Consider the following 13,139-nt stretch of genomic DNA (forward strand, 5'->3'; position numbering starts at 1 on the left):
CTTCCAATACCCAAGCTGCATTAATAAGAGACAAAAAACTTTTTAATATAAAAAGACTTCATGAGATTGTTGTTGGTTCTATAGTCTGTCCACCTGAAGGGTTGTAAATTGTTGTCTTTTAGAAAAATACTATGGTCAAGTCTTGTGTGCTTTTGTCTTTGTTCATGGCAAGAACAAAATGATAAACGGTATTTGTGAGGCTTGTGCTTTGGGCCACAGACTTGATATTTTTCAGGTCTAGTGACTGATTTTGGTTTGTCATCCTGGGCGGTTTTTCACTGATGGCTTTCTTAATGATCAGAATAGTTGAGTCATTAAGATTTAATCTGACTCTCTTTGTTTCATTGTTTCTCAGCCATCAATGTGCAGGCATTTGAGGCCATTTATTGCGAATAACAGGCATAGGCCATTTCCTGGTTTTCAGGGACATAAAGAGGTGTAGCATCTAATACAAAGCATTATAATACCACTTAATGTAATGTGAGAATAGATAAATATTTATTTAGTTCAATCAAAATGCTTTCCAGATCTAAACATCAAAACCGGAAAGGACAATGGGAAAATTCCAGGTGACCCTATAGTATTAACGAAGAATAAATGTATTCCCCAGTGTCTGATTATTACGTAATTACATCAGTTTTCTAGTTTTACTGAATACAGACATAGAAATAGATAAAGATGCTTATGTAGATATAGATATGGATTCAGACATAGACATTGATCTACTACCACTAGAACCTGAGGCATAGGAACTGGGAACCTGAAATCAGCTAATACGTAGGAATGCAGGTAGATAGTGACCGTCATCAAAGTGATCCCACAACAGATCACAGAACTCTAGTCCCTAAAGATCTTTACCTAAATCAAAGCAGAAACTTGGGCCTATAAGAATTTGTGTAGAGGAGTTTATGAAGGCAGGAACTTGGGAGAAATGGACAAAACACGGAACTGCCTTCTACTTGCCAGATCAAAGCTAGACTTTAATGTAATACCTCTGTAACATAAGTACTTATAACAACATTTGAGAGGTGTTGTATCTGAGGCTCATAAAAGTAAAATAACTTACCCAGGGCCACAGGGCAAGGAGAGCGGTGAAGTGGTGATTCAAACCCAGGTAATCTACTCTCCATTATAGAATCGTACAATCAACAGGTGAGCATGGGAGCAGAACATCAATGATTAGAAGTATAGCACCAATTGGAACCACCCTCAGTTAGGTTGAGGATGCTGAATTAACCAAAGACTGGTCTGTATTTCCTAAAATTATCCCTAATAAAGGTTAGAATAGATTCCAGAAGCTGAAGCAGCACTTAGCTTTTAGGTCAAGGGTCAAAAGATGGCAACCACAGAGAGGGTGGTCTATGGATGCAGGAAACCAAGTAGTACTTGATTCCATTGATGTTACCATAAAAAAAATATAAAGCCTCAAATGATGACCTTGCTTAGCTTTAATATTTTACTTAAAATGTATCTCTTCTTAACAATAGATAAACCAATATAAAGAGGTCTTAAATCTTAAGAGTAATAATTTCAAGAGATGAAGTAACATATAGCAATAATATGGAGTTCAAATGAGCTTTGCTTGTTCCTGCCTGAGTATATAATCGATATGTTGCTAAGTATTAATAAACACTGAATTTGTTATTTATCTATTTTTAACTCTTCACGAAGAAACATGTGCTGCATGTTTGCTGAAACAGCTCTCCTTGAACTGACAATTTATGAAGACTGTAACTGAGCTTTAAAGTGGTGACAAACGAGAGGCTCTAGTGTCAGTTGGGAAATAAGAATGATAAAGTAGACATTCCACCGACGTAAGATTGAACCAATTATACTATTGTGATCAACAGAGTAGAAACTTTACCTACCTTACTAAATTTACTAGCTTGTATTCTCTTCCATCACAACCCCAAGGAGGGGAAATGTTTAAACTTGGTTAGGTCCTTGGAGACAAATTAAAGATGTTTTGCTTTTCTTTAATGTCATCTAATCAAGTAAAATTAGAAAAGCCATAAAGTCTTGTGTAATTGAAATTTACTTGAACATGGAGCAGATGAATAGCTTCATAGCCCTGGGATGCTATAAAATGAGTTAATGGCACACAGAAAAATCAATCAAGGAATTTAGTATAAAGAGGATTTGGAATTTGAAATCAATAAAGCTCTCATGTGAAGGTTTGATAGCCACAAGCCTCATGGAGACATAGAAAGGGCTTGGGATAACAATCATGAAGGAGTCAGGTGCCTTTTCGCATTCTCTGCAGCAATAATTGGGGAAAATCTCTACCCTAATCTCGCCCACTCACTATCAACAGGTAATGTCACCTCTCACTACACCCAAATAGTAGAAACCATTTCAGGCTTGAAATTTCTCTGTGGTCTCACCCATCTTCTTCTTAACTTCCCTATATTTTCATCATTCTGAATTAACCCCCTGAATTTCAGAGGAAGAAGTGCTCCTACAACTTTTACAGGCTGAACCTGGCCTCTGTGTTCAGGATTCCATCTCTTTCTTCCTCCTCTGGGAATTTCTTTTCGCAAGTTCACACACACCTCCACCCCTGATCTCTTAGATCCTCCATCTCACCCTCTTTGCTACCTTTTTTTTCACAACCCAAAAACAAGCTGAAAACTCTTCTCATCAGAAAACACCTCTACTCTACCTCCATTTTTCCCCTTAAGCTTTTCCTAATCTCTTTACTTTCTTTTTCTCCAAATTACTTGAAAGAATGGTCAATATCTATTGTCTATTGCCTCAACTTCCTCTCAACACACTGTAATCTGGAACCTGCCTACCCATCTCCCATCTCCACCAACACTGTACTCAGAAAGGTCACAAATGACCTCTCTTTACATACTATCTTTATTCCAGTGATACCCAAATTTATATCCAGCTCAGATCTCTTCTAAGCCTTAGAGTAATGTACATAGCACCCTTCTTGGCATATCTATTTTGATGTTTCAAAGACATCTTACACTTACTTTACTCAAAACTTAACTATCAATTTTTCCCTCCCAAATGAGTTTCCTTTCCAGTCTCCTTAATCTCACTATCCAACCAGAATCTAGGATTAATTGTTGACATCTCCCTCTCCCTCACACTTCTCCCATCTGATCTATTGTCAAGTATGATCCATTCTACCTGCAAGATATTTATCAAGCCCTTCCGCTTCTCTCCAGCCCTACTGCCACCAGTCTTGTCCAAACCCTCATTACTTCTTACCGGAATCTTTGTAACAGTCTTTTTATTGGTCTTCTTGCTTTCACTCTTGACTCCCTCCAACCCATTCTCTACCCAGCAACCAGAATGATCTTTGCAAGATGTAAGTTGTATTATATTACTTCTATACTTAGAATATTCAAAGACTTCCCATTGAACCAAGAAAACTTTCCACACTTCTTAATTTGAACTTCAAGCTCCTGTGTGATCTGCCCGTCTTCGATATCTCCATTCTTATCTGTAGCCGTCTTTCCTTTGCTTACTACACTAAACTCCAATACCATGGATTCTTTGTTTTTGGCAGAACAATCTTTCTTGTCTCATTATCTTCACTGTCTTGTTCCTTCTGGCTGAAATGCTTTTTCCCATCATGGTTCTTTTGGCTTTCCACCTCTCTTAGCTATCCTTCAGTTCTCATTTAAGATGCCACTCCAATAAGAGGCTTTCCTGAGAATCCAATCTAAATTAGAAACCCCTAGTTATTCTCTTTAAAAATTTTGTTTCCCGTATAGCACTTAGTAGTATTTGTTTGCTTCTGTGTTTATTGTTTCTTCCCTCTGTGGGTTATAAACTCCATAAAGGAAAGGATCATAGTTTTATTCACAACACAATAATTAAAATCTATCCTAGTACCTAACAGTAAATATTTGTGGAGTGAATGTATGCTCAATTCCTTGGTTCCAAACTTTTCAAGTCTTTTGAACTTTGGAAGATAAGTCTAGTTTTAATTTTTTCAGTTAAGATTTAAGGCAGGGATTTTTTTACTTGCAATAAAATATTCTTTTGTTTATACAATTTTATATTCATGTTTTAAGACTATCTCAAATATTTAAGATTGTAAAGCTGTCAACCAAGAACCAGAAAGGGGAAAATCTAATATTTTAATTACTTTAGGAATTTTGATAGGCTGGTAAATGTGATGAATCACTATGAATTTTTTTGCTTCTCTTGAGTCATTAACTGTCTATGTCCCTCCTACCTGAACCACAACGAATTTATCAAACGAAAGTAAAATTTTGTGATACATGAATATTTTTTATATGTGTTTCTTGTTTTAAAAAATGGTTTGAAAACTTTTAACTTAGGCATTGTCTTAATGTATTCAATTTAATGAACCATCCACTCAATCTATCTCTTAGTATCAGAACACTGTGTTAATTTAAATGTTTCGGTAGTAACAACATGTACACAGAATGTCAAACCATAGTCATGTTTGATTATTTCCAAAATAAAATTGTTTCCTTGCCCACAAAAACAGCAAGTGATAAGAAAAATGTCTACCTAAATAAAATGGCCTAACTTAATTATGGGAAATTTCCTGAGAAAATGTGAAGTTTGCAGAGTTGAAATGCTAAGTTTTATTTATATAATGTGTTACGTTAACACCTGGAAATAAAATCAAAATAAGTATAATGTCTAGACATGAGACAGAAGCAGTTCTACAAAAGTGTGCCATTGTAAAGTCACATGTGGAGAACTGTGTCCAGTTCCTAATGCCATATTAAGATAATTTCCTTCAGAGAAGGATACCAAGATGTCTGGGCAGAAAATTTTAGGGAGACGTAACAGCCATTGCTGAATGTTTTAAATGCTGTCATATGGAAGAGAAACTTTATACATGGTGCTGCACAGTGTATTAGTCAGGATTCTCCAAAGAAACACAACCATTAGGACACAAAGAGAGAGAAAGAGATTTATTATATGGAACAGCTCACACAATTATGGAGGCTGATAAGTCCCAAGATCTACAGGGTGAGTTGGCAAACCAGAGAGCTGATGGTATAGTTCCAATTCGAAGGCCAGCAGGCTTGAGACCTAGGAAGAGCTGATATTTCAATTTGAGTCTGAAAACAGGAAAAAGCTGATTGTCCCAGTTTGAAGACAGTCAGGAAGGAGAAATTCTCTTTTACTCTGGGGACATCAGTCTTTTTGTTCTATTCAGGCCTTCAATTGATTGGATGACTCCCACCTACATCAGGTAGGGCAATCTACTTTACTCAGTCTACAGAGTTAAATGCTAATCTCATCTAAAATCACCCTCACAGGAGCACAGAAGAATAATGTTTGACCAAATACCTAGACACCCTGTGGCCAGTTAAGTTGACACATAAAATTAACCACCACACCCAGAGTGCTAGATTTGAACCCATTCAATTCAATTCAATTCAACTAGCATTTCTTAAGTGGTGACCACATGTGGCTCTGTGTGCTAAGTAAGAGCTGGAGATACAGCAGTAACTGAGTAGACAGGTGGGCAGAAGTTGCAGGAAGATAGATGTAGAATTTAAGAAAAATGTTTTACAATAAGCCGAGGTGCCCATTCATGAAATAAGTCCCTGCTTAAGACTCTCTCTCCCACAGAGACACTTCAATTAATTGGAAATTGCCACCTACCAGTATTAATGTAGAAGACATTCCTCATTGAGAGGCCAGTTAATATATAACCTTAAAGATCTCTTTCAGTCCTAAAATCTAGAACTCTGGGAGTTTATTCAATTTAGTTAAATCACCAGTAAATTACTTTATGTACTTGCCTGAAATATTGGTTCTAAAGTGACTCTGATTTATAAAAGATATTAGAATATAAAAAAAAAACTATGAATACATGAACATATAAATACTCACAAGAAAAATATGAAATATAGGACAATTACAAGCAAAGCCTTTGAACCATTCTTACTTTATTACTGCCTGCCAAATCATTAATTCTGATCTGAAGTAATTTAAAAATAGCATCTACAACATGCTGCATACTTTCTATTCATGGATGCTAAACACCAAAAATAACAGAAGTAAATTGAACTTCATAAATGATTCATGGCTTCCCTTGCTTTATGTCCCCATTGTCAAGGAAATTAGCAGCATTGGATATCTCCTTGGATAAATTTGATTTTGCCATATTCAGTAGACTACTTAATGAAAATGAATATTTCACATTTATGTTCTTAGAAATGTTAATGTACTTTAGTGCCTGTAGCTTTTTTGATGAGCGCAGGGGTGGGTGTAGGGAAGAAGGGAATATTTTCTGAATTAATTTATTCCTTTTTCCAGCCTGCCTCTTTGAAACTGTGAAGAAGCACTCTCTCTGAAAAGTCTCTGATCTTTTAAAGTTATAAAATAAAAGCCAGTAGGGAAATGGAGTTCCTTTTATGAAAATTAGTTTTGCAATCAACTTGACTATAAAGTTGGCCTTATAGCTGTTCACTTCAACTCTATAGACAGTTTAAGTTTATTTTCCATGCACAGATAAGTGGTTGTGTAGATTGGTGAGGATATCTCTGATTTACAGATTTAGATTTCTGGAAGTTTCTTCTCTCCCTGCTGCTCTGATGGGGGACCATTTTGCTACCAGCATCCTAAGAGAAAGTCAAAATAAAACTTATTGTTTTGTCTAAAGGTTTTAGGTATTAACCAAAAGCTTAAAGACACATTTTATAATGGAATTTTGATCTTCTAGAACTGGACACTGTAGCTAAACTGAGGGCTTTGGTCCACTTGGGATCCAAACTTGATAATAACAATAGCTAATATTTATTGATTACAGATTATGGACCAAGCACTTATCAAAGATATTCCGTTGAATCTTCACCAAAACCCTATTGTTCTACCCCATTTTACAGAGGGGATCATCAAAGTACCGAGGTGGTAACTTGCCTCAAGTCACAAAACTGTAGTGGTCCGAATGGGATTTGAACTCAGGTAACCTGACTTGAAAGTCTAAGATTTACTCCTTCTCCGTACTGCCCTCATAAAACTCCTCTCTAGCTTCCCCACTGTGTGTAAGTTGGGTGGTTTTTAGATATACTTTATTTGGACTTGAAGTAGACACCTGAGAACAAAGTGGGTTTTAATTTGTCCTTCTCCTCTCTCCTGAATCTGTCTCAATTCAGTTCCTAAACGGGTATTTATTTTCTGACATTCTTGCCAACTAAATTGAACATTGATATAATTTAAGAATAACCATTATTTTACCAGGTCACTTCTATGACTGCAACAGAACACGCAATGGTCAGAAACCCTGTCTCTTCTAAACAGCTACAGATACTATTCCCCAAATCATTTTAGTACAATGTTAGGCCAGACTGACTGCAATGGTGCTGTAGTTTGAAAGTCCATTCATTACTCATACTTGTGATGCATGAACGTCTATAACTTTGGAAATGGACATATTCTCTGAGAGGTCTTGACTTGAATCATTTCTGTGAACCACATCCATATAAGAACCACGTGACAATATATATATAATTTAGTTTTCATTTAGGTGTAAATTTCCACATTTAAATTGTTTTATTCTTATCTTTAAAATCAAAGAGTTTAAAAGGGAGTTTTTAAAAAATGTTGATACTATGACCCCACCCCAGACCAGTGACATCAGAATCTATGGAAAGTGGATCCTTGCACACAAGCATTCTTTAAGCTCCCCGGGTGATTTCAATCTTTATGGCCACTGCTTTCAGGCTGTCATGCTTTGAGTTTTTGTCCTCTTTTTTTCCTTCACCTCCTCTTCTAATAGACCCGGTTGTCTAAATGGGAAGCAGAATGGAAACATAGAAATGAGAGAAGAAAGTACAGCAAAGAACAGAAAATAGCATTTCTCTCTTTGAAAGAAATCATTGAAATGATCAAAGGAAAATTTTTAAACTATTCTTTCTTCTGTCCCCCCTGGGAGAAGGCTCCATTTTTTTTTTTTTCCTTTAAAAGTGCATTCATTGAAATAAATAGGTAGACCAGTGGACCCTGCCTTTCATTGGAATTAAGTGCTTCAATCAGATATTTAAATCCATGTAATAATAGGTCAACTTGTTAGAAGACACTACTTTACTTTAAAAGCCCCAATATATATACCACATATTAATACCAACGCTATCAATGAAGCGTGAATTCGTATAACGACACTGTGGTAAATGGAGTTATCTACTTGGGAGACAGAGGTATGGACATGAGCTGCTTTAGTAACATTCTCTAGCATGGTAAAAAAAGAGAAAAAAGCTAGTTAAAATTTACACTTGAATGAATGTACAGCAACAGGCTTTAAGGAATAGATTATCAAACCAAAATCAAGCATGGTTTATTTCTTTCAATCATAAAAAAATAATATAATAATAATTCTATATTCATCTTCAACCTCCCACATCCTGTCCCTTAGGCACTGACTGTACTCATTTGATTTTGTAAAAAGGCAGATTTGTCACAGAGCTCCCACCACATGACTGCATTGATTTCAAATTAGATTATATTCTTAGTAATTAGATTATATAGATCTAAAATTCAGACAAAAAATTTCACTGAATTGAGCAAAAGGGTTGCCTGCTCTTACCTTAGAAACTGTCCCAATGGAAACTCTTCTGTCATCTGATATGCTCCCTGCAGTATTTGTCAAATGTTCACGTGCTTATGGGGATCTTGTTAAAATGCACTCTGGTTTAAAGAGCTTGGGATGGGGCCTGCGAGTCTGCATTTCTAACATGTTACCAGGTGATGCCAATGCTATTGGTTCATGGACCACACTTTGAGTAGTAAGAATCTAGAGTAACCTGTCTTACCTGTGCTCCTCAATCTACTTTCCCAGTCTTTGTGCTTCCTACTGAAATTTAAATAATTATCTAAAAGACTTTGTCACACAGGTTGCTCAGCACTTGATTCAAGAGAGTTTTGAGTTTTAAATTAACTGAGGCAGAAAACTCTTTTTCAGGTGACCTGAATAACCCCCAAACACTGAAATCTGAGCAGCTTAGATTTTGTTAAGTACCCCAAGTTGTAATGTTCGTGGCTAACTAATTTATATGTGGAAGATTCCCAGATGTATGTCATTAGTACTCTTAAGCCCACATTAAAAATAATATTTGGGTGAATATGTAGAAAGGATTCAATTTTAACAAAAAAAAAATAATGAAAAGTATTCAATTTGATGTTACTTGACTCTGTGTCTAGCAACTAGAGGATTTTAGTGGAGGGAGCGTATAGTTACACCTCAGCTATCTAGAGCCCTGGGATTTAATGAGTCTGTCTGAAGAACATCGGTTTGCCAGACTTTGATTATTTTGATGTGAATCTTAATAGGGGATTCTAAAAGTCATTTATTCTTTTTTGATGATTCAGGGTCATAACTGTGAACATTTCTCACGATGTGCTAAAACTCTAAGCAAAGACAAATGTAAGAGATTTGCACTCTGATCCTCATGGTGACCATAAGACCTACTTTTTTTGGACTGTCTTCCTGAGTTGAGTGATGAAGGTCCCTTTCTACATAATTAATGTGTCAACAAAAGAAATGTCCTTCTCTAGCCAATTAGGCATATTTTTACAACTCAATTTGCAATTTTTACAAACACAAAGGTGTTTTCCTGGCATAGTTCTCATTTTAGTTTCTTCATTAGGGATCAGTAACAGCTATATCATGAACTGTTGGCTTCAAGGTCTCAGTCATTGTCCAGATGCTCAGTGTCCACCTCCTCATCACCTTCTTCCATCCAGACTGCCATGGTGATGGGTTCTCAACTCACCTGTGTTCACTCAGTTTCCAGTTCCTGAGTTATAAGGGTTTTTCACATTTCTTTTCTCGGTCTTGCCACCAGTATTTTATCTCTTCCCCTTTGAATTTGTACATGCTATATATGCCAAAACAGTATTTTGTTCTTTTAGGGGGAAGATATTTTACATAATTCTCATCTGATTTTAGACTGGAAGTATTAGAAAGTATCTTCCACGAAAAATGCAAAATGAGACTCTCCATATTATCCTCCTGATTATTTACTTCATACCTTCAACCTTTAATCTAGTAGCATAATCAAAGGGTCAAGCCTGACTTTGCTAAATTTTCAGTTTCCTAATCATTATGTACAGTTATAATAAAACTAAATTTTATTCACAGATCTCATGAAGTTTAAGGGGAAGTATCCTTCTGCTACTGTGATTCCAGGGCAAAGTTACTCTTCTTAAAGTTTTACTTTGAAGAGAATTTCATTCATAAACAATATTAAAAATTCTATCTTTTGTTCCATTTGGGGCTAAATAATAATAACAATAATAGTGTTTGAATGATAACAATAATTGAATGATGACAATAATAATAATATGACTAGAAGTGCTGGGATATAAGTAGCAAAGGATAAAGTCAAAGCATGCTGAGAAAGGATGTCTCAGATACTATGGTCATTTGCAAAAATTTAGACCATGCAAAAGGCAATCCACTGGGTTCAAGGCAAGCTCACCTGCGTCAAAGGGAGCTGTATGTTGAATATATCTGGAGGCATGAATGCATGCAGCAGGCTTACACAGGACAAAGATGATACAGGACACCAGCTCTGAGACTTATACATCAGTCCTATAGAATTCACTTGGGAAGCATCTTTTTGTGGTAAGTTCTTTCTTAGATAGTCAAGATCTACCCTTGTAAATAAACTATTCTTCTCTGAATCAAACCTCTGAAAAAATGGAAGAATGACTTGCCATCAACTGAGTTGAGGAAAGCTGCAGGTAGTGCCCAAATAAGGTTTTAGACATTTTAAATTTGCATTGCCTATTACATGTCTCAGTGGAGATATCAAGTTTATAGTTGAAAGTCTAAGTCTAGAGTTCAGGGTAGAGGTCCTATCTGGAAATGTCAATTTACAGTTCATGAGCCTCTAGATGTATTTAAATCCATGCATCTGGATGACATCTCCAAAGTAATTAGTGTAACGAGAGAAGAGGTCCAACTTCTAAGTCTTGGTTGAACCACTACTTAGAGGTTGAGGAGATGATAGAAGATACAGGTATGGCAATAACTATGTGCAAGTGTTTTACATATAATAATTCCTTTAATCTCAACAATGACTCTGTCAGTAGGTACCATTACTGTTCCCATTTACCAGTGAGAAACCTGAGGCATTACAGTGGTGTTACCTAATTTGTCCATGTTCATACCTGGTAAGTGGCAGGGCCAAATAAGCAAAGGAAACTGAGAGGGGTGACCAATGAGGTAGGAGGAAACCTAGAAGAGAGGAGTACACTGGAAGCTAAAGTAAAAAGCATTCTAGAAAAAGAGGTGATCACCTGGGGCAAATGTACCTGATAGAGCAAGTTAGCTAAGAACTGAGAACTAACAATTGGATTTGGCAACATGGGGTTCTGGGAGTGAAAATGCAAATGGAGTAGATGTAAAAGAGGATAGGAGAAAAGAAGGTGGACATAGCAAGTGTAATAAACTCCTTTGAATTTTGAATTCTTGAATGAATTTTACTGTTCAGGAGAAAAGAAAAATTGAGTGATAGCCAGAGGAGAATGTAGGGTCAAGAGAAATCTTCTGTTTCTTTCTTTGTTTTAAGATGGAGGCAATAAAAGCACGTTTGTACACTGGTGGGAATAATCCAGTGGAGAGGAGGAAATTGTTGGCGTAAGAGAAGAAAAGATGGTGTAAGAGAGATGTCATTGAATGGGCCAGAGGAGATGAGATCTGGCACAAAAGTGAAGGGCCTGTTATGAGAAAAGAGCTCAGACAGTTCACCTATAATAAGAAGAGGGGCTCTAATGCTGGTAAACGAGTAGATATGATGGTGAGATCTTGTGGAAATTTTATTCGAATTGATTCTATGTTCTTAATGAAGCAGGAATCAAGGTAATCAACTGAGAGCAGGATGGAGGAGGAAATATTGGGGGCTTGAGGAAAGAGGAGAAGATATGATATAGTCATCTACCAGAGCAGGGGAGGGAATGAGCTGAGAATGTGCTGTGTGCTTGGGCAGCATTGAGGACATTAAGTGTGACCACTTAGCACGTTTCTATTTTGCTTTGGCTGTGTTTAGTAGGATGGCTTCAGGTTTGGAGAAAGTAGAACAGTTGATTTATCCAAGGTTGGAGTTTTTCCACGCAAGTGCTAGAAAGGGGGATAGGGAAGAAGGACATGATGGTGTATAAAAGAGAGTGATGATAATGCTTATCCATGAAATTTAAGCTAGGGCAGGAGACAATTACAGTTATGAGGGGCATGAGGGACAGTTAAAAGTGGTTAAATTTGTAGACCATATGATCTGATGGAGTGAAAGATTTTGGAGTCAGGATATTAGAGAATTAGATGGAAAGATAGGAGGTGGTGGTCAGAGAGTAAGGTGTATAAAATTGATTTTATGGAGGTAATGCAGTATTTGGTCATAACAAGGTCTAGAGATGAGAGTGAGTGGCAAGATAAAATGGAATAAATGATCATTGTAGGAAAAGAGATCAAAGAATTTAAAGTCCAGTGTAAAGAAAAATGATCTATATGAATATTAGATTTACAAAGAGTTAAGACAGGAGCATGAAGGTGAAAAGAAGCTAAACATATAGAGAAGGGAGAAGAATTAACCTTGGATTGGCAGATGACAACAATAAGAGGACATAAGATTCAAAGTTAGAAGTTTTTGGAAAGGAGGGAGGAAAAATAGTCTAGAGGGGACAATGAGGAAGAGAGTCACTTAATGCAACTCCCATGCCCAATACCAGAGGTGTAGGAGGAAAAGCAGCCAGTACTTTGAGAGAGCTATCGGGTAAGCTGTGTTTGTAAGGGAGAGCAAGGTTTTGGTAAGAGCAAGTGGTGAGGACCAGGATGTTGAGGATAGAGCAGATTTTGCTCCAGATTATGCTGGACTGAGTATTCCATTGGGCACAGAGGAGGGTTTGGGGAATTATGGAGGGCTGGGAGATGGAGACAGAATGGAGGATGTATACATTCTTATGGGATATCATTAAGACAGCAGATAGTGTGCCCAGTACAGTGCTTAGCACATATTAACTGCTCAAAAAATGGCTGTCACAACTATCGTCAAAGTCCAGGGCAATCAGATGCTGCTCTTCAGAATTCTGAATTGTTCCAACGTCTGTATCAGTTGTAAGTGCTCCTTTTCTTCAGTTTTCCCACACTTGTCATCACTCTGATTGTTGCCACTGTTGCTGTCAATGTCGTC

The 13,139-nt window shown here is 36.8% G+C and overlaps 1 protein-coding gene across 3 annotated transcripts in view; it reads left to right on the forward strand.

Annotated features, from left to right (window-relative positions):
- Positions 1-13,139, forward strand: part of GABRB1 (gamma-aminobutyric acid type A receptor subunit beta1) — a 370,873-nt gene that overhangs the window by 274,642 nt on the left and 83,092 nt on the right. The gene's annotated exons all lie outside the window — the stretch shown is intronic.

The sequence above is a fragment of the Diceros bicornis genome, chromosome 8 (assembly GCF_020826845.1).
Source record: "Diceros bicornis minor isolate mBicDic1 chromosome 8, mDicBic1.mat.cur, whole genome shotgun sequence".
Taxonomy (NCBI): domain Eukaryota; kingdom Metazoa; phylum Chordata; class Mammalia; order Perissodactyla; family Rhinocerotidae; genus Diceros; species Diceros bicornis.